General features: G+C 44.0%; 1 long non-coding RNA gene across 2 annotated transcripts in view; it reads right to left on the bottom strand.

Annotated features, from left to right (window-relative positions):
* LOC141133055 (uncharacterized) overlaps positions 1-22,720 on the bottom strand; it is a 161,119-nt gene that overhangs the window by 135,664 nt on the left and 2,735 nt on the right. For both annotated transcript variants that reach the window (XR_012243004.1, XR_012243003.1), the window contains exon 2: positions 13,307-13,408. This is a non-coding gene — a long non-coding RNA (uncharacterized lncRNA). The remainder of the gene's footprint in view (positions 1-13,306; positions 13,409-22,720) is intronic.

Genomic DNA, 22,720 nt, shown 5'->3' with positions numbered 1-22,720 from the left:
AATGCACATTTTTAGAAAAAAATACACTTTAATGAATTTTAATGCACACAAACACGATATAATGCCCAAGTTAAAATGTGAAAGATGATGTTACGCTGAGTAAATAGATACCTTACATGTCACATGCTTTACCGTGTGACACCTATGGAATGGCGACAAACTACCTAAAAACCTCCATTGGCAACGCTTTACAAGCCTTTTCAAGTTACCAATTTAAACAGGAGGTTTGGTGCAATAATTATTGCTCTTGCGCTGACGTTTGCAGCAATACCTCACATGAATGGTGCGATCACAGTTTACATATGCATGCGGGACATACATGCGCATTCACATTTGTGCTTGAGCATGAGGGGACAGGGGCACTTTACATTTTTTAAAATTATTATTTATTTTTTTTAAACTTTTTTTTTACACCGTCTATTTAATTTTTTAAAATACATTTTAATCATTAGTGCTATCACAGGAGATGAAAAACATTCCTTTGTAATAGCATGGGCAGTGATAGGTACTCTCTACTGAGGGACACTAGATCTCTACTCTGCCCTCAAAAGCATCTTAATAAACAGAGATTGGTTTGATCAGATGTTTTACAAGCCAGTAAACATCAAACCAAAACAGGAAGTGAGAAACCCTACGGATGTACCTTCCTCCCCTCTCAGTTTATAATTTCATAAAGTGGCAGTGGTCCCGGGCACACGAGAGAGCCTAGTATTGCATGGTATCATGAGAGAGCCCAGTAAATGTGGTAGTGGGAGGGGGCCCCATTTTGTGCCCTGTAGAAGTGACCAAGTGGCTGAAGATCACTTCTACATTAAAGCCCATCACTGGCTGAAAATTTGGTACTGCTGCAGCCATTAAACCCCAGTACAGCAACTTCAACCTGAGGGCATGAAGTGGTTAAAGCACACTTCTCATGTACCCATGCAGGGAAAAAAAAGTTTTGCTTTAATACTTAATGATCAAGCAGCATATACTCACCTTTTCCTTTGCTTCTTCTTATACTACTTAGTACTTCTGAGTTTGGAGTAGGGTTGCCACCTGTCTAGAATTCACCTGGAGAGTCCGGGTTTTGAATCATATGTACAGGTTTTAGTCCGCCTGAAGCCCTGACACATTATTCAGACTTGTATTGGGCTCCCCATTCACCAGGGGGCCTGTGCGGCCTCCCTGTCATACCCGGACAGGAGGGCGGGTGGCATTTACTAGAACAGATAGGCTGTATTTTCCTTCTGCAGCCACTGAAAGCCAGCTTCTCCTCCTCTCCCTCCCACTGGCATTCAGTGACTGCAGGAGAAAATGACAGATGATCGGTTCTAGTAAATACCACCTCTCCTCTCCCGCCAGCTGCTATGGGGGATGTTACAGGTCGGCACCAATCATTGTGTTTCCTATGCTTCAGTTTTTGAATGAACAGGAAGCCACTCAGCACAGAGCGCTTCCTGTTTATTCACTCTCTGTCCTCATTCCCTTTCTACATGTCAGCAACCATAAACCAGATGGAGACAGAAAGTGCAGTTAAAATCAAACCTTTAATGAAATAGTAAAAATAACAGTTTGGGAACATAGTCAAAAAACAGAAGCCAGGGTTTGGATGCCAGAGCGGGTAATCAGACGAGCCAGGTCAGGAAACCATAAGTCAGTGTAGTCAGAAGCAAAAATCAGGAACAGGAATTGGTAGGGAAGACAGTCAGGCCAAGTCATACACAGGCACACAGGAAGGAATGCATATGGAGATCATAGACCAGGCAAGGGCAAGGAGGAAATTAGCTAAGCTGCTTACACAGCAAAAAGCGGCTGGCTGTAGGCTGGGCTTGAGAGGCAAGTTAATAGTAACCAGGTGAGTCACTGAGGTTACGAGGAACTGGTAATTAACCGATAGCCGAGCAGAAAAGAGCTGCTCGTTAAGCCCTGACACTGCATCTCAAAAGTCAGACATCAGGGGTCTGTTTAGACCCCTGATATTTCACAACAGCCCCCCCCCCCCCCACCACCACCACCAACAACAACACTGCTGTTAAAATATTGTAAAATATGATAAAAAAATAAAATTGTAAAAATAATTTTAAAAATACAGTAAAACTGTAGAGAATAAAAAAAAAAAAAAAAACTACTGACACTGTCCACTGCCCTACTGACTGACATCGTCGACTGCCCTACTGACACATTCAATGCCCTACTGACACTGTTCACTGCCCTATGGTCACCATCCACTGCCCTACTGACACCATTCACTGCCCTACTGGCACCGTCCACTTCTCTACTGACACCATGCACTACCCTACTGATACTGTCTACACACTGTCCACTTATAAGGTAGGCTAAGTTCATATTTTTACAGTGACATTTGTTTTAATAATCTAAGCATATTTTATAGGTACAAGAATGCTTTTGTTTTATGTAAATGTGCCCCTTTAAGCCCCTCTCACTGTTGACACAATTTGGCCACATCCACCTTTTGCCATGGCCACGTTACTACTCTTCTTGGGGCACCGAAAGGTGTCCGATGCCTTTAACAATCCTATAGTGTTTACTACAGAAAAAACATCTCCATGCACCACTAAAATGTTTGGGTCTGGCCTGAAGAAATGGTGGCAACTCTAGCTTAGAGGATTATGACATTCACTTCCCTTCCTTATATGTGACAGCGTTGGTACTAAGGGACAGACATACAGACCCCCTTGGATTTTTGAAAGAATAAATTGCAATGAAATTACAGAGATTCATGTTTTTATAAAACAGGCTTTAAGCCTCCATACGATAAAGATAATATAAACAAACCAAATGTATGTCTCTATTAATATTGGGCATGTGAAGCCCCCAAGCCTACTAAATAGTGAAAGGGTGTGTGGAAAAAAGAAGCTGTGGGCAAGAGCTCTAGTCCTTTAGAAATAAAAGGGGAAGGGGAGCCCACCCCAATGTGACTTATGAGGATTGCATCCTTCAAGATAAAGAATGGAATTATCTCTGGTGAGGACACATGGATGGAGACACTGACATACCAAAGGTAATATGAGAGGGGATACGGTAACATAAAATTATGAAAATGTGGCGCTCGCAAATGTTACCAAGTGTAGATGAGTGCAGATGTGAATATACAAAGCAAAAATAAATGTAAATAAAGTCCAAATAAATGTGCTGAATGTTCTGATCCACAATGGGAAAAAAACTTTTGAAGTTCAATGGATCACAGACGCTCCGGGACTTTTCAGGTGCAGAAACGCTACCCCCACATGTGTCCCCACTCACCAAATGGCGATGACCCCCAGCTTTGCAGTCTGGGGGTCACTTCAGGCTTATGCGATGGTATCCAGAGAAGCTCAGGAGTGGTGTTGTGCACATCAGATGAAAGGATTTCTTGAAAGATTTTCTCAGCAGTATCACCAGGCACCAAAAAAGGATAAAAAAATGGAACTAATACTAGTACCGTTTGAAAAGGGATTTATTCCATATACAAATGGGTACTTACAAAATAGTTGATAAAAACAGGCATGTAAAGGGATTAGAGATGGATCCGGACGCTGCTCATGGCGTGCGTTCCAGAAGCCAGGAAGTGCGTTCCAAGGAGCAGGAAATGACATCAGTGCCACCGGAAATACGTCGTCATGTTTCACCAACCTACAGGGCGTTATCAAAGACCTTTGAGGGGGTGGCGTTTCTGCACCTGAAAAGTCCTGGAGCGTCTGTGGTCCATTGTACTTCAAAAGTTTTTTTCCCATTGTGGATCAGAACATTCAGCACATTTATTTGGACTTTATTTACATGTTTTTGGCTTTGTATATTCACATCTGCACTCATCTACACTTGGTTACACATGTTTAATAACAGTTGCGAGCGCCACATTTTCATAATTTTACATTTCTAGTGAGTAGCACTTTGTGTGTGGCAGCTGCTTTAGTTTTCTTTTTCGCTGTTTTTTCACCATTCAGCGCAAGTTTAAATTTCATATTATTCACGAGAGGGTAACATAGTTCACTATGGTAACTTTGTAAAATCAAAGGAAAGTAAAAAAGTTAGAAAATAAAGAGAAGTCTAGAGAGGAAGCGGAAAAAAAAGGGGAAAAAATATTTGCATAGTACAAAGACATTTTAAATACAGTATGTCCATGCTGCATAGGCAAACTAGTTCAGCTTGGACTACACCAAATATAGCACTTGTATTTAGAAGAATATAGGCACGTTTTTACTAGCATAGTGTCCAACTTGGGAACAGGGGAAACTAAGCTATGATCCGGCAATGGGAACACTCTTTCCTGACATCACCAAGGGGCTGCACATAGTGTTCAATATATGTAATGCTTGAGAGGACTGTTAAAAACTGGAGAGCTAATAGAGGAAATGAAGGTCAGAGAGTGTGGACATGCTACATTTTGGCTGGGGATATGCTGCAGAAGACAATATGAAACTGGGAACATGTTACATGAGGCTAATAGACAGCGATGCTATTACTTAATCAATGTTTCCATTACAGACTGCCCTCGGGCTGTAGGTTGGGCACCAGAGCTCTAAAGTATGATCCCTTTAGTAAAGCATGGGCAATTGCAAAGTTGATCAGAAACTCAACATTTCAAGGCATAGCAATAAACAATAGGCTAATGAAGTTGCCTCAAATTTGTTGGAAGAACAACAGCAATCTGCTTACATGCTGTGAATGCGTATATTCATTATACCTATCTATCCAGCAGGTGGCGCTGTAGTATAATAGTGTGTTATCTATGGTAAGGTAATCAGAGGAAGAACCATCCTTATTGTGTTATATGCACTTGTTTATGTTCTCTTCCTGTCTGTCTCCATGATAAAGATGTGATGATGTAAAGACATGTTCTGATATTCCTCCATAAAGTAAAGTATTCTCTGCATCCAAGAAGCTACTAGCGCTTAATTGCAATACTCTGCACAATAGGATATGGGCCTAGGCACCCAACAACACCCAGAGGCACTGGAAAGAATACTCAGTGAGTACAGCAAGTGAATATTGTATACAAGCTACTGAAACTTTACAAGCAGTTCAGATGTGAAGTTTGCAATTGCAAAGTTAAACAATGCCAATTACCAGCTGCGCAATTTTAAACTGGAAAATGTTTCTCACCAAGGATGACTTGTGGCAAGTGCTGAATACAGACAGACCCACATATAGAGAGACGGAGGACTGGGATAGGAAGGACAGACAGGCAAAAGCAATTATAAGCTTACTAGTAGACATGTGAGGTTAGTTTAGTTCAGAATTTACAATAGTACCGAATTTACATGAATAAGAAATAACAAAAAAAAATTGGACGAAATGCAAATTTGAAACATTTTCAAATACTTTTTGAATTTGAATAATTTTCCAATTTCCAAAGAGAATAAAATAGAATAGAAAAAAAAATAATAGACTAGAAAAGAACATAACAGGAAATAAAAGAATAGCATATAATAGAGTAAAACAGAACAATATAGAACAGAAAAGAACAGAATAGACTAGAATATAATAGCAACAACTGGAATAGAATAACAGAAAAAATATAACCATCTTCTGAAATTTGAATTTCAAATAGAATTAATTTGAATACTTAAGAAAAGAATAGAATAGAATAGACTAGAATAAGCAAATTATATGATGATCCGAACCCTACTTTGGTTGAAGCCATACTTGAGGAACTGGGGGGAATCAGCTTGCCTTCTCTTTCTGAGGTGGAAAGGGATAAGCCCTTAATGCACCAAGAGATAGAAAATGTAATCTATTCCTTACCCCACAACAAATCCCCGGGTCCGGATGGAATACCCAGGGAATGGTATAAAACCCACACAACTCTACTGGTTCCCAGGCTAACTCAACTCTTTGCGGAGTGCCTGGAAACCTGGGAGGTTGACAGATAGTATGTACCAGGCACACATTGTATTGCTACCCAAGCCAGGGAAGGACCCCCTTTGTTGTGCATCCTATAGACCCACATCATTATTGAATTACAACTTTAAGATACTTACCAAGGTGCTAGCCAACAGGATTATGTGGGTGTTACCGTCCCTTGTCAGTATAGACCAGACCGACTTCATGCTGGGCAAATCTACCCATCTCCAGCTCCTGGCCGAGTAGAACGCCTCTCGGGTCTTAGTAGCCCTCGACATACAGAAGCCCTTCAACAAAGTCCGATTGTCATATATGATGCAGGTTCTTGAGGGTTTTGGCTTTGGCCCAACCTTCCGGAAATGGATTGGTTTACTTTACAAATCCCCTATGGCCTATATTAAATTGAACGGCAAACTTTCGCCCTCCTTCCCAGTTAGGAGGGGGAGGAGGCAGGGGTGTCCTCTCTCCCCTGCACTGTTTGCCCTGGTGATGGAGCCTTTGGCGGAGGCCATGCAGAAGTCAGATGAGGTGTCTGGGATCAGGGACGGCTCAATAGTTGAGAAACTAGTACTATACGCTGACGATCTAATCCTCTTTTTGCAAGACCCTGGCTCTTCACTTTCTGCAGCGCTCCAGATCCTGGATCGCTTTGCAACTCTTTCTGGCCTCCACACCAACTTGAGCAAATCCTTAATTCTTTCCCTAGATCCAGGGGAGAAGCAGCCGAGTAATCCTAATTTACCTCTGCAATGGGCAAGTACCATTAGATACTTAGGGATCATCTACCTTACATCTAAGGTAAGGTGATTGTAAAGGCTCGTTTTTTTTTTTAAATAACAAACATGTCATACTTACCTCCACTGTGCAGTTCGTTTTGCACAGAGTGGCCTCGATCATCCTCTTCTGGTGTCCCGCAGCGGCGCTATCAGCTCCTCCCCGCATCGTATACCCCCCTAAGAGAAGCGCACTCCCGAGTCCAGCATTTGCATCCATAGTCCATAGACGGGAGCCAATGGCTGCGCTGCTTTCAATCTATCTAAGAGCCGAGAACCCCAGGCAGAGAGTGCAGCACGTCTCTGCCGAGGGAACGAAGAACTCAGGTCACTGTCGGAACTTTTTTCACCTTAATGCGTAGGAATGCATTAAGGTGAAAAAACACGAGGGTTTACAACCCCTTTAAAGGCCTGGTCAAATCTCCCACTAACTCTTATAGGAAAAATCAAATAAATTAAAATGAAACTGCTTCCAGTTCTATTGTAAATTTTAAGCTTTTCTCCAGTCTGGATACCTAAAACCCTCTTCCATCAACTAGATTCCCTAGTAGCTGCCTTCTTGCGGCAATCACATCCAGCCAGATTTAGTAGGAGAATTCTACGCAGGCCCTGGACACAGGGGAGACTTTCCTGCCCTGACTTCCACAGGTACTACTTGGCAGCTACTTACTCATGCCCACAACTGGCTGGTCTCGAACAATACCAGTGCATCAGTAGTCCTAGAGGCGGCACATTTGGGATCTTATAAGGCCCTTTGAAGCGCTCTTTATAGGGGGTTCTCCGACACTTTTAACACAGGCTATGAGAGCGGTCATTAAGGGTTGGCATACAATAGTAATAAAACCTAACCTGGTAAAAGCCATATGGTTCCCTAGTACATTGCTCTGGTGTAATCCCAGGCTGAGGGAATTTCACTCTTTACAAGTCCCCAGACTATGGGATGGCAGGGGCATTAAATACTTGAAGGTTATCTGCGATGGTTCTGGGTTGTTCACTTTCGACAGACTGAAAAACAAATTCCAACTTCTGAATTCTTTCTTCTTCAGGTTCCTGCAGCTCCGTCACGCCTTTGACTCGCAGTTTAAATTGGTCCAGCTCTGAATGGAGCATGACGACCTCGAAACCCTACTGAACAATGCTGAACTCTCAAAGCCACTATCTCAAATATACCGAGCACCACTGCCATCCATTCAGGTTGGATTGGATGGGTTGCGTGATCTGTGGCGAGCGGAGGTGCAGGAACTGGACAGTGAAGACTGGGAGGACATGTGGGATTATCCACTTCAGTCATTATTTGCAACTAGGGACAAGTTAATCCAATTCAAAATCCTGCACAGAATATACTATACACCCCAGCACCTTCACCGCATATACCCAAACTCATCGGCCGCATGCTGGAGATGCTCTGGAACCCCTGCGGGCTTCCTACATATATTGTGGGATTGCCCACAGGTTCAAGAGTATTGGACGGAGGGGGCCCATGGGTTAACTATGGGTTAACTACCATACCTATTCCTCTGACAATCAGCGTTTGTTCTCCTTGGCCTTGTGGAACAATCCACACTCTAATAGGTAACGTATTATTTTACGCAAGGAAAGCTATAGTACTAAAATAGAAGTCAGCTGTTCCCCCTATCCTGTCCTCTTGGAAAAAGTTAATCAATACAATGATACCCCTCTACAAAGCAACATATTTGTCTCGAGGATGCTCACAAAAATATGAAAAAGTTTGGCACATGTGAGCGGACTTTGAGTCTACAATGGATGATCAGCTCATTGAGGATCGCCAGGGTTAGATACCCTCCAAACTTACCTGGCCCTGTTGAGTGCTAAGGTCCATGCCCCAGAGTGGTGGTGTTAGTCCAGAGGTCATATGATCACACTTAATCCTAACTGTTCTCGTAACGTCCAGCTCAGACAGAAGAGAGGGAGAAGTAGTCCTGCAGGAAAAGATATCTCCTGCCATCATCCTATCATGTGAAATCTGGGTACCAAATTTGTGGGGGTTTTTTTGTTTTTGTTTTTTAGTTTAGTTAAATATGTTTAGTTTTGTGATGCACAGTGAGTTGTACACTGTTATGCACATGGCTATGTGCACCAATTGGCCAGGGTATGCCCCAATGTGGTTTTGTACCTTCACAGTGAAAATTTCCAATAAAAAGAATAATAAAAAAAAAGAATAGACTAGAATAGAATAGGAAAGAATATAATTAAAAAAACAATAGAATAGAATAGAAAGAATATAACCATTTCCCAAAATTCATATAGAATCAATTCAAATTTGAATAGTATAGAAAACAATAGATTAGAATAGAAAATTACAGAATAGTATAGAAAAAACAGAATAGAATAGAAAGAATATAACCATCTTCTGAAATTCAAATTTCAAATTGAATAAATTTGAATTTGAATAGAAAAGAATAGATAAAATAGAGAAGAATAGAATAGAAAATAAAATAATAGAATATAAACGAATAGAATAGAACACATAAAAAAAGAATATAATTAAAAAAACAATAGAATAGAATAGGATAGAAAGAATATAACCATTTCCCAAAATTCTAATAGAATCAATTTTCTATTTGAATTAAATAGAAAAGATTAGAAAAGGAAGATTGTTATATTCATTCTATTCAATTCTGTTGTTTTTTTCTATACTATTGTGTTATTTTCTATTCTATTCTACTCTATTCTTTTCTATTCTATTCAAATTCAAACAGATTCTATATATATATATATATATATATATATATATATATATATTATATTCTTTTATTTTCTGTTATATTCTTTTCTATCCTATTCTATTTTTTTCTATTCTATTCCTTTATTTTCTATTTGATTTTATTCTCTTTGGAAATTGGAAAACTATTCAAATTCGAAAACTAATCGAAATGGATTTGAAAACTTTTAGGATTGATCCGAATTTGAAAAATTTGAATTGGTTCGAAAACAAATAAACTAAACTAATTCCAAAAACGAATGAAACTAATTTACCTAAACTAATTTATTTAAATAATGAATGAATCAAAATAAAATGTCACATGTCTACTTATTAGTGGAAGATGACCAGCTTATCCACTTAAGAAAAGAGAAAACAGCCAAAGGTATGTGGACTTCATTACAAAAGCACAAGAATAAAACATCAGGGAAACTTTAAGAGTTTGTTGTCATGTCTAGCAAACCAGGAATAATATGCACCGACATTGGGGGAGAATACATAAGCAAAGAAGTGGCCTCATACCTGAAGAGACGAGGAATAGTACACCAGACAACCACACCATACACTCCTGAACAGAACGTTGTAGCAGAAAGGAAAAATCGCACTCTTATAGAAATGGCCAGATACATGTTGTCAGATGCCAACCTACCTCACAAGTACTGGGGAAAAGCAGTCATGACTGCAACCCACCTACAGAACAGACTACCCTCAAAAGCCATTAAAAGTACTCCATTCGAAATGTGGCATGGATCAAAGCCTAGCATAGGGCACATCAGAGTGTTTGGATGTAAAGCATATGCCTATATTCCAAGCTGGAGTACAGAGCCACAGAGGGCATTCTAGTAGGCTACAGTGAGCAAACTAAGGGTTACAGAATCCTACACCCAAAGACTGACAAAGTGACAATAAGCCATAGTGTTAATTTTGACGAGAGCCCATCACCAGAAACACAGATCGCTGAAAGCTGTGAAGTGAATATGCCAAGCAAACTAGAAGAAAAGGTTAATGAAGGGAAACTTTGCAGGAGTCAGAACAAGAGTTGGAAGTCACATCATCTGAATCAAGTTCCCCACCAGATCCTGTTAAACTGCCTGAAGCCAGAGGATCCACTCGGACTAAAAAGGGGATACCACCCCGCAAGTTGTCATACACTGTCAAAATACACAGCATACTTGAACCAACATGCTGGGAAGACATAGAAAAACTGCCAAATGTGAAGCCAATAAATGGAGAAAGGCAGCAGAAGAAGAATTAAAGTCACTTCAAGAAAATAAAACCTGGACACTTATAGAGCTCCCTCCTAACCACAAAACTATAGGAAGTAAGTGGGCTTTCAAAGTAAAGGCAGAAGGGAATATCCAGAAATACAAAGCTAGACTAGTTTCCAAGGGTTACTCTCAATAATTCGGTGAAAACAGGGAGAATTCTGCATCCTTGCTACTTAGCCTGGATGCCAAAAAGGCCTTTGACTGCCTTGGGTGGCCCTTCCTGTTCCCCACGCTACAACATGCTGGGTTTCTGGGACCTTTCCTGCAGGCGATCCGGCACCTCTATTCCAATTCCTCCTCCCAGGTCAAGACCCCTTTGCTTTCTCCCCCTCCTTCTCCCTAACTAACTGCACCCGGCAGGAGTGCCCACTATCACCCCTACTACTTGCGTTGTGTGTTGAACCCTTGGCGGCCTCCATTCGAGGTAACCAAGCTATTCGGGGAATACCGGTTAGGGGTAGGGAGTTTAAGATCTCACTATTCGCTGATGACATTATCCTCGCCCTGATTCAGCCCAGAATCTCCCTTCCAAATCTTCATGCAGAACTTGACCGCTACGGAGCCCTCTCGGGATATAAAATTGATAAATCCAAATCAGAGGCCCTCCCAATCAATATCCCCCATGCGGAAACTGCACACCTGAAGGCCAATTTCTCCTAGCATTGGAAAACCACCTCCCTAAAATATTTGGGAATACACATCACCCCAAAATTCAATACTTTATACCAGGAAAATTTCCCTGCCCTCTCCCGCTCGATTAGAACCCTGCTTCCACAGTGGAAGAAACATACATCTCCCTCCTAGGCCGGATCGCTTCGGTTAAGATGAAGATCCTCCCGAAGCTACTTAATCTTTTTCAAACACTACCTATCTCTGTCCCATACAAACACCTGGGAAAACTCCAATCTGACCTACTCAAATTCACCTGGAATTACAAAAGGCATAAAATACCCCAATCGGTACTGATGGCGGCGTGCTCAAACTGAGGCCTTGCATTCCCCAACCTCATCAAATACTACCAAGCCACCCAACTCCGTGCAATAGCCTCGTGGTTCACCCAGCGGTCTTATAATAAATGTACAAATTGAAAAAATCTGGTTGGCCCCGACTCACCCAAATAGCCTGCTTTGGAGTGCGAATGCAGAGATGCCCCCTGAACGCTTGCTGGGAGCTATGTCCCAGCTTCGTTGACTCTGGTGCAAGCTATCCCATTCACATGGGCTGTCCTCGGAAAGATCACTTATGACCTCATTTGTCTGCAACCCCAAGTTTCCAGATAGCCTCACTCACCAAATGTCCTACCCATGGATGTCACAGAATCTATTTCATTATGTAACTCTAGTAGACCCCAGATCACGCAAGTTACTGCCCTACTCTGATCTCCAGACCAAATTTGACCTGTTTTATAGCTACTTACAAATACGCCACTACGCCCTGACCATATCGCCTGACCTGCAATTCTCCCCTCCAACCCCTTTTGAAAACCTAATCCTGACAGGCACTGCCTAGAAAGGTCTAATCTCCGACATCTACAAAATACTAAATTCCTTCCCGCTAGAAACCAAAGGTAAACATGCCTATATGACCAAATGGGAGAAAGCCCTCAATGAGGAAATTCCCATAGAACAATGGCAGGCGATATGGTCCCAGGTGGCAAAAAGCTCTCTCTGCACACTATACAAAGAAAACACGTATAAAATTCTCCTCTTCTGGTACATGACTCCAGATATCCTCCACACCATATATCCCACTAGCTCTGATCGATGCTAGCGATGTCAAAGAGATAGAGGCTACTGGAGTTGCCCACTAATTGCACCCTACTGGAATGAGGTCCAGCAGTTGCTGGCCTGTCTTCTAGAGACACAGGCCCCCATGACCCCCAAGTTTTTCCTATTAGGAGTTTTACAGCTAAAGATTCCCACACCCTACAAAAAAATAACACGCCACATCCTCACAGCGGCACGCTGTCTCATCGCCCTAAACTGGAAAAAATGTCTCCCCCCTACTCCTGAGGCCCTATACACCAGAATTAAACATGTGGAGTTGATGGAGAAAATGACGGCCAGGATGCAGGACAGGCTGGAAGTTCATGACAAAGTGTGGGAGCTGGGGCATCTTCGGGAGGTCCCACCATGACCAGGTAAACGAGCTACTACGATGACCTCTTCCTCTTTCTTCTGTCTATCCCTTTCTTCTCCTCTACCTTGAGTATGCTTGTGACTCTCACTACTTCACAAAAGTTGCTACATGTGATTACACGATATTAAAACACACATACAACATCTCCAGATATGTGACTACCACTGTCTTAGAGTATATTGTACAAAGCTTCAAGTAAATGTGAGCAAGAAATGCTCCATAATATGATCTGCAATTTTTATTTTTTTCTACATCTTACGTGTTCCTGTAATACAAATTTTCTAATAAAATGTTATTTTTTTTAAAAAAGGTGAAAATTACAATGAAACATTCGCTCCCGTCGTAAAACACTTTACCATCAGAGCGCTTCTTAGTGTTGCAGCCGGGAAGGGCATGCAAGTCAAACATCTAGACGTTAAAACTGCTTTCCTATATGGAGACATTAAGGAAGACCTCTACATGGAGCAACCACCAGGGTTTGAGCAAGGAGACAACCGTTTGTGTAAACTTCAGAAGAGCATCTACGGTCTTAAGCAGTCTGCAAGGATGTGGAATGAGAAAATGAATGAAGTGCTTACCAGAGAGGGACTCTCAAGAAGTAAAGCAGACTCCTGTCTCTGCTCCAGGAATCAAGAAGTCAGGTGGATATACATCCTTATTTACGTCGATGACATTGTAGCCTGTTTTAAACAAGAAGGGGATTATAATCAGATTCACAAGCTGAAAGAAAATTTGTAATCAAAGAACTTGGTAACATTAGCTACTATGTGGGAATCCAAATAGAGAGAGAAGAAGATGGAAGTTATCTTCTCAGCCAATCTCAGAAAATCTTGGAACAATTCCATATGCAAGATGCAAAGGAAGTGAAAACTCCTAAAAAGCAATGAAGCAGAAAACTTGCTACCTAACAATGATATATATTACAGAGCAATCGGTATACTGCTATATGTTGCCACTGTGACAAGACCAGAAGTAGCGGCAGCAGTGGGCATACTATGCAGGAAAGTCTCAGCTCCCTGTCAGCATGATTGGAACGCAGTAAAAAGAGTAATGCAGTACCTTAGAGGAACAATTCAGATGAAGTTACGGTTACCAGCAACATCAAATCCAAAACTGGTTGGATATGTGTATGCCGATTGGGCCGGGGACTGCACAGACCGCAAATTTACACATGGATTCATCTTCCAGTATGGGGAAGTTGGTCTAGTCGAAAGCAAGTAACTGTCGCTCTATCTTCAACTGAAGCAGAATACACTGCAGCAGCACATGCATGTCAAGAACCAATATGGATTAGTGAATTTTTTGTGGACATTGGGATAGACATGTCAAAACCAACTCCCATTTTTGAAGACAAACAGGGATATATAAAGCTTACGTAATCAAAAAGGGTCAATCCTAGAACCAAACACATCAACGTCAAGTATCACCTACTGAGGAATAATCAAGAGCAAGGTGTTATTGACATTCAATATTGCCCGTCAGAGGAGATGACTGTCGATGCACTCACCAAACCTTTGTTGAAGGAACGTCATAGTTATTTCCAGAAGAAGCTGAATGTAATTTGACAAAGCACATGCTGTTGAGAGGGGATGTTGGAAGAACAACAGCAATCTGCTTACATACTGTGACTGTGTATACCTATTTATCCAGCAGGTGGCGCTGTAGTATAATAGTGTGTTATCTATGGTAAGGTAATCAGAGGAAGTACCATACTTATTGTGTTATATGCACTTGTTTGTGTTCCCTTTCTTTCTGTCTCCGTGATAAAGACATGATGATGTAACAACATGTTCTGATATTCCTCCATAAAGTAAAGTATTTTCTGCATCCAAGAAGCTTCTAGCGCTTAATTGCAATACTCTGCACAATAAAATTATCATTCTTCAAGAATATTTTGAAGGTACCTTGTCAAACAATGTAGACAGAAATTGTGGATCAAGCGGAGGAAGCATATACAAATTTACAAATAAGAAACCCCTGATAAGCATCACCACAGGCACATATCTACCCATGGGTTCCGTAACAACACGTTGAACTGTAGAAGAAAGAGTCTTACTGATTGAGATTCCCAACACTCTTGTATAGGAGGAATAAGAGGCATGAAAAACATGTTGGAGCCACAGCTTATGTAAGGTCAACACCTTGCTACCGGTCAAAAGGTCTCCTGCGTAAAATTAAATGGCTACTTATGTTGTTTAACCACTTCAGCCCCAGACCATTTGGCTGGCAAAAGACCAGAGCGTTTTTTGCGATTCAGCACTGCGTCGCTGTAACTGACAATTGTGCGGTTGTGCGACATGGCTCCCAAACAAAATTGACGTCCTTTTTTTCCCACAAATAGAGCTTTCTTTTGGTGGTATTTGATCACCTCTGCGGTTTTTATTTTTTGCGCTATAAACAAAAAAATAGAGAGAATTTTGAAAAAAAGACGCATTATTTTTTACTTTTTGCTTTAATAAATATCCCCAAAAAATATATAAAAAACATTTTTTTCCTCAGTTTAGGCCAATACGTATTCTTCTACATGTTTTTGGTAAAGGAAATTGCAATAAGCGTTTATTGATTGGTTTGCGCAAAAGTTATAGTGTCTACAAAATAGGGGATAGTTTTATGGCATTTTTATTAATATTTTTTTTTACTAGTAATGGCAGCAATCAGCGATTTTTATCATGACTGCGACATTATGGCGGACAGATCAGACACTTTTGGTGCTATTTTGGGACCATTCACATTTATACAGCGATCAGTGGGATTAAAAATGCATTGATAACTGTGCAAATGTGACTGGCAGTGAAGGGGTTAACCACTAGGTGGCGCTGTAGGGGTTAAGTGTGTCCTAGGGAGTGATTCTAACTGTGGGGGGGGGGCTATGTGTGACACAACACTGATCACCGCTCCCAATTACAGGGAGCGGTGATCAGTGTCAGTAGGCAGAACGGGGAAATGCTTGTTTACATCAGCATTTCCCTGTTCTTCCTCTCTGTGAGACGATCGCGGGTATCCCTGCGGACATCGAGTCCACGGGACCCGCGATCACACTCACGAAGCTCGCGGCAGGCGCGCATGTCCGCAAACCGCTTCTTAAAGGGCAACGAACAGGTACGTTAATATGCCTGTACGTGCCCTTCTGCCGACGTATATCGGCGTGAGCCAGTCGGCAAGCGATTAATGTATTGGAACATGAGGCTCTGCTTAATTTTGGAATTAAGGCCTTGCACATTCCATGACACAGTTTTAATTTTACTACCAATTAGGAAAGGTAGGAGAAATATATAAACAAGGATTAAGGGAGCAGGCCTTACAGATCAAAGGGAGCTTGAGCAGGAAAGCCTTTTCAGGGCAGCAAGTTAGACCTGCAAAGCCAGAATCCTGACAGCCAAATAAATAAGTGTGGGCAGGTAGTAAGTGGAGCACAGCAAAAAGAATTACACAGTAAACATATAAAAAAAAATACGAAACAAAACAAAAAAAAACATCCTCACAACCTGCAGAGGCACAAACAAAGTCTGGCATAGTTGCGCAATTTAAACCCAATGACTGTAATAGTAGGAAATAAATGCCCCTAAAGTCTACGCTGGGGTCAGGGAATGTCCCTGGACTCCCCAGGGGGGTGACCAAATGACGGGGGAAATTCAAGTTGCATCTGGGGTGGAGCAGCATGACCAGCTTGACTGAGACATCGCCCAAGATTTTCACCGAAAAACAAGGGGGAGGGGTAATACATAAGGAAGGTAGTCCTCTTGGTGCCCAAGTAAATGACCACATGGAGTCCCTGATCAGAGAAAGGTCAAGAGAAGGTGGTCATCAGGCAAAGTAGTGACAGACAGGGTTCCAGGTACAATGTAGGGGACTGACAATCCAGGGCCCCTAGTTCTGATATAGAGCACAGTGTGGATATCAGAGCAAGTGAGCTTTTTTGTACCACTACTAGGGATGAGCTTCGTGTTCGAGTCGAACCCATGTTCGACTCGAACATCGGCTGTTCGATCGTTCGCCGAATTGCGAACGATATGGGCCGTTCGCGCCAAATTCGTGTGGCGCGTCACGGCCCATAATTCACTGCGGCATCGCAGTGCATTGCTTGCTGATGATTGGCCAAGCATGCACTATGACCCGCATGCTTGGCCAATCACAGCGCCGCCTTAACAGAGAGCCATAATTGGCCAAAGCCAAGGAGGCTTTGGCCAATTATGGCTCAGGGGATTTAGTACACGCCCCACACTATATAAGGCCGCCTGCACGGCGGCCCTGTGCAGTGTGTTCCGGTGTGCTTAGAGAGAGAGAGAGACAGTGTCATTTCATTTGAGTTAGCTAGATTAGGCAGGACAGTCAGTCAGTTAGCTGCACTTAAAGTGTATTGTGTATATATATGCATCCCAGGTGTTGCATATATATATATATACACTGTATTCAGTTTAGCTAGATCCATTCCTGTTATCTTCTAGACTATTTACATTTAGTGCAGTGCGTCCTGCTCACAGTGTTCAGCTAGATCCGTTCCTATTATATTCCTACTGACAGGCAGGCTTGTCTTGTTACAGTATTTTGAAGAAAATTACTGGTGTTCTTTTGATCCTATTAGTACCACAGTCAGGCAGCTAGACTATTTACATTTAGTGCAGTGCGTCCTGCTCACAGTGTTCAGCTATCTGTTATCTTCTTACTGACAGGCAGGCTTGTCTTGTTACAGTATTTTAAAGAAAATTACTGGTGTTCTTTTGATCCTATTAGTACCACAGTCAGGCAGCTAGACTATTTACAGTTAGTGCAGTGCATCCTGCCCACAGTGTTCTGCTAAACCTACAAGTAAGTGGGGTGCGTCCTGCTCACAGTGTTCAGCTAAACCTACAAGTTAGTGGGGTGCGTCCACCTCACAGTGTTCAGCTAAACCTACAAGCTAGTGGGGTGCGTCCTGCTCACAGTGTTCAGCTAGATCCGTTTCTGTTATCTTCTTACTGACAGGCAGGCTTGTCTTGTTACAGTAAATACAGCTACCTGAAGAAAATTGCTGGTGTTCTTTTGATCCTATTAGTACCACAGTCAGGCAGCTAGACTATTTACAGTTAGTGCAGTGCGTCCTGCTCACAGTGTTCTGCTAAACCTACAAGTTAGTGGGGTGCGTCCTGCTCACAGTGTTCAGCTAAACCTACAAGTTAGTGGGGTGCGTCCACCTCACAGTGTTCAGCTAAACCTACAAGCTAGTGGGGTGCGTCCTGCTCACAGTGTTCAGCTAGATCCGTTCCTGTTATCTTCTTACTGACAGGCAGGCTTGTCTTGTTACAGTAAATACAGCTACCTGAAGAAAATTGCTGGTGTTCTTTTGATCCTATTAGTACCACAGTCAGGCAGCTAGACTATTTACAGTTAGTGCAGTGCGTCCTGCTCACAGTGTTCTGCTAAACCTACAAGTTAGTGGGGTGCGTCCTGCTCACAGTGTTCAGCTAAACCTACAAGTTAGTGGGGTGCGTCCACCTCACAGTGTTCAGCTAAACCTACAAGCTAGTGGGGTGCGTCCTGCTCACAGTGTTCAGCTAGATCCGTTCCTGTTATCTTCTTACTGACAGACAGGCTTGTCTTGTTACAGTATTTTAAAGAAAATTGCTGGTGTTCTTTTGATCCTATTAGTACCACAGTCAGGCAGCTAGACTATTTACAGTTAGTGCAGTGCGTCCTGCTCACAGTGTTCTGCTAAACCTACAAGTTAGTGGGGTGCGTCCTGCTCACAGTATTCAGCTAAACCTACAAGTTAGTGGGGTGCGTCCACCTCACAGTGTTCAGCGAAACCTACAAGCTAGTGGGGTGCGTCCTGCTCACAGTGTTCAGCTAGATCCGTTCCTGTTATCTTCTTACTGACAGGCAGGCTTGTCTTGTTACAGTATTTTAAAGAAAATTACTGATGTTCTTTTGATCCTATTAGTACCACAGTCAGACAGCTAGACTATTTACAGTTAGTGCAGTGCGTCCTGCTCACAGTGTTCTGCTAAACCTACAAGTTAGTGGGGTGCGTCCTGCTCACAGTGTTCAGCTAAACCTACAAGTTAGTGGGGTGCGTCCACCTCACAGTGTTCAGCTAAACCTACAAGCTAGTGGGGTGCGTCCTGCTCACAGTGTTCAGCTAGATCCGTTTCTGTTATCTTCTTACTGACAGGCAGGCTTGTCTTGTTACAGTAAATACAGCTACCTGAAGAAAATTGCTGGTGTTCTTTTGATCCTAGTAGTACCACAGTCAGGCAGCTAGACTATTTACAGTTAGTGCAGTGCGTCCTGCTCACAGTGTTCTGCTAAACCTACAAGTTAGTGGGGTGCGTCCACCTCACAGTGTTCAGCTAAAGCTACCTGTAGAAGGTTGGTGGTGTTCTCATACTACAGGCAGGCAGTTGATTTTGCAAGCTGCAGTATCAGTACATATATATATATATATATATATATATATATATATATATCCCAGCTTAGTGCAGCTACAGGCCATTAGTATGTCTGGAAGGCCAAGAAGGAGAGGCAGACAGTCACAAGCCAATAAGAGAGGGCAAGCAGGCTCTGTGCATCCTCATCAGCACGTGGCCATGGGACACGCTTGGCCTTTTTTTCGGCAGCTGGCCATGTTGAGCCGCAACATGCGGAAGACTTGGTCGAGTGGATGACCAAGCCGTCCTCATCCTCCTCATCCTCTCTCACCCATGCCCGGGGTACTTTGTCTGGCAAAGCAGCGGCCTCTTCCCTCGGCTCAATGTCATCAGTGACTGCTTCCCTAGCCCCACCATGTCCTCCTGAGGAGTCCCTCGAACTGTTTGACCACAGTGTTGGGTACATGCTCCAGGAGGATGCCCAGCGTTTGGAAGGCTCTGATGATGATACTGAGCTCGATGAAGGCAGTAACACGAGCACGGACAGAGGGGGTGCCCAAGAAGGACAGCAATCTGGCAGTCATGCTCCCCCTGCTGCAGCATACTGCCAGGTTTGCTCCAGTGATGAGGAGGGAGGGGATGATGAGGTCACTAACTCAACGTGGGTGCCTGATAGGAGAGAGGAGGAGGAGGAGGAGGAGGAGGCGGCACATCACCAACGAGTCAGGATGCCCTCCAGGGGCCAGCCTAAGGGCAGCACATTGACTGCATCACACCCCAAAGCTCCACATGTGCAGGGCGCTGCAGTCTCTGCGCGTTATTCAAAAAGTTCTTTGGTGTGGGCCTTTTTTGAGACGAGTGCATCAGATCGCACCGCTGCTATTTGCAACATATGTCTCAAGCGTATCTCGCGTGGCCAAAACATCTCCCGCTTGGGTACCACATGCTTGACCAGACATATGTTGACCTGCCATGCAGTTCGTTGGCAAGCGTATCTAAAAGACCCACACCAAAGAACAAAGAAGACCTCTGCTTGCTCCTCATCAGCTGAGATTTCCAACCCCATTAGACCTTCAGTCCTCTCTGAGACCTGCACTGAGAGGAATGAAGGTGTAGAATTAGGTGTGTCACAGCCACGTACTTGTGGGCAATCTGATTTTGGTACACCGACGTCAGATTGTACCAGGCAAATTTCCCTGCCCCAGCTGCTGCACCGCCGAAAGAAGTTTGCTCCCAGCCATCCACATGCCCAACGGTTGAATGCTAGCTTGGCAAAATTGCTAGCACTTCAACTGCTGCCTTTTCAGTTGGTAGACTCTGCCCCCTTCCGTGAGTTTGTGGAATGTGCGGTTCCTCAGTGGCAGGTACCCAAACGCCACTTTTTCTCACGGAAGGCGATTCCGGCTCTCTACCAGCATGTGGAAGGCAATGTCCATGCCTCGCTGGACAGGGCGGTCAGCGGTAAGGTGCATATTACCGCTGACTCATGGTCCAGCAGGCATGGACAGGGACGTTACCTAAGTTTCACGGCGCATTGGGTGACTCTGCTGGCAGCTGGGAAGGATGCAGGACAAGGTGCAGTAGTGTTGGAGGTTGTTCCGCCACCACGCCTCCAAAATGCTAATGATTGTGACACACCTCTCTCCTCCACCCCCTCCTCTTCTTCTTCCTCCATGGCCTCTTCCTCGGAACCAGCGGTGCTCCGTAGTCGTTCAAGGGGCTACGCAAGTACGCAGGCCAAAAGATACCATGCGGTGCTTGAGCTGGTGTGCTTGGGGGACAGGAGCCACACTGGGGCAGAGGTTCTGTCAGCTCTGCAGGGGCAGGTTCAGAGGTGGTTGAAGCCACGCCAACTTAAGGCAGGAATGGTGGTTTGCGACAATGGCACCAACCTCCTCTCTGCCCTCCGACAGGGACAAATGACCCATGTGCCCTGTTTGGCTCACGTCCTTAACTTGGTGGTGCAGCGGTTCTTGGGCAGGTACCCGGGCTTACAGGATGTCCTGAGGCAGGCCAGGAAAGTCTGTGTGCATTTCCGACGGTCATATAATGCCAGTGCTCGGCTGACGGACCTCCAAAAGGAGTTTAACCTGCCCAAGAACCGCCTAATCTGTGACATGCCCACCAGGTGGAACTCAACGTTGGCCATTCTGCAGCGGCTGCACACGCAGCAGAGGGCCATCAATGAGTACCTGTGCGACTATGGCACCAGGACAGGGTCAGGGGAGCTTGGTTTTTTTTCCCCACGCCAGTGGGCCATGATCAGGGATGCATGCACTGTCCTGTCACCATTTGAGGAGGCCACGAGGATGGTGAGCAGTGACAGTGCATGCATCAGTGACACTGTCCCCCTTGTCCACCTGTTGGAGCACACGCTGCGTGGAATCATGGACAGGGCACTTGAGGCAGAACAGAGGCAGGAAGAGGAGGATTTCCTTAGCTCTCAAGGCCCCCTTTATCCAGACAGTGTTCCTGCGTGCCCGCCAATCACACAGGAAGAGGACGAGGAGGAAGAGGAGGAGGAGGAAGATTGTGTCAGTATGGAGGTGGAGCCTGGCACTCAGCATCAGCAGCAGTCTTTAAGGGATCAGTCCCAAGAAACACATGGACTTGTACGTGGCTGGGAGGAGGTGGCTGCGGACCATGTCGTCCTTAGTGACCCAGAGGACTCCGGACCGAATGCCTCAGCAAACCTACGCTGCATGGCCTCCCTGATCCTGCAAAGCCTGCGTAAGGATCCTCGTATTCGTGGTATCAAGGAGAAGGACCAATACTGGCTGGCAACCCTCCTTGATCCACGTTACAAGGGTAAGGTTGTGGACCTTATCTTGCCATCGCAGAGGGAGCAGAGGATGAAACATCTTCGGGAGGCCTTGCAGAAAGGTCTGTGCAACGCGTTCCCAGAGACTGGGAGGTTACAAACTCCTGTTTCTGGACAACGTGTTGCTGAGGCTTCAGTCAGTCAAAGAAGGAGCGGTGGAGAAGGTGGCCGTCTGACCGATGCGTTCAGACAATTTTTTGGTCCGCAGCCCCAAGGTATGATCGGTTCCAGCAACCATCGCCAGCGTCTGTTTTACATGGTGCAGGAATACCTAGGGGCAAGATCAGACTTGGACACCTTTCCCACCGAAAATCCTCTGGGTTACTGGGTCTTGAGGATGGATCACTGGCCAGAGCTTGCACAGTATGCAATTGAGCTACTGGCCTATCCTGCATCCAGCGTTCTTTCGGAACGCACATTCAGTGCTGCTGGAGGCGTGGTAACCGATCACAGGGTGCGTCTGTCCACTGACTCGGTCGATCGACTGACCTTCATAAAAATGAATGAGTCTTGGATCACCACCAGCTACCAAGCACCTGATGCTGATGTAACCGAATAATTTTTTTTGAAATGTCAGATCCCTTCAAAGACTGCCTATGCTGATGCTGAGTGACTATCCCTGAGTAATTATCCTCTTCCTCCTCAATCATCACGCTGATAGCTTGTAAGAACATTTTTGGTTCTGGGTGCCACCACCAGTGCCTAAGGCACAATTTTTCAGCCCCTGTTTAACAGGGGCGTGTAATTACGATTTTTGATGTAATACTTTGCAGCAGGGCTCGTTCCTGCATTCCAACTAGAGTGTCTGTGAGGGGTTGCAGTGTTGT

Source organism: Aquarana catesbeiana, linkage group LG03, assembly GCF_042186555.1.
Source record: "Aquarana catesbeiana isolate 2022-GZ linkage group LG03, ASM4218655v1, whole genome shotgun sequence".
Lineage (NCBI taxonomy): Eukaryota > Metazoa > Chordata > Amphibia > Anura > Ranidae > Aquarana > Aquarana catesbeiana.
Note: the sequence above shows the minus strand (reverse complement) of the source record. Positions and strands in the feature narration are given on the sequence as shown.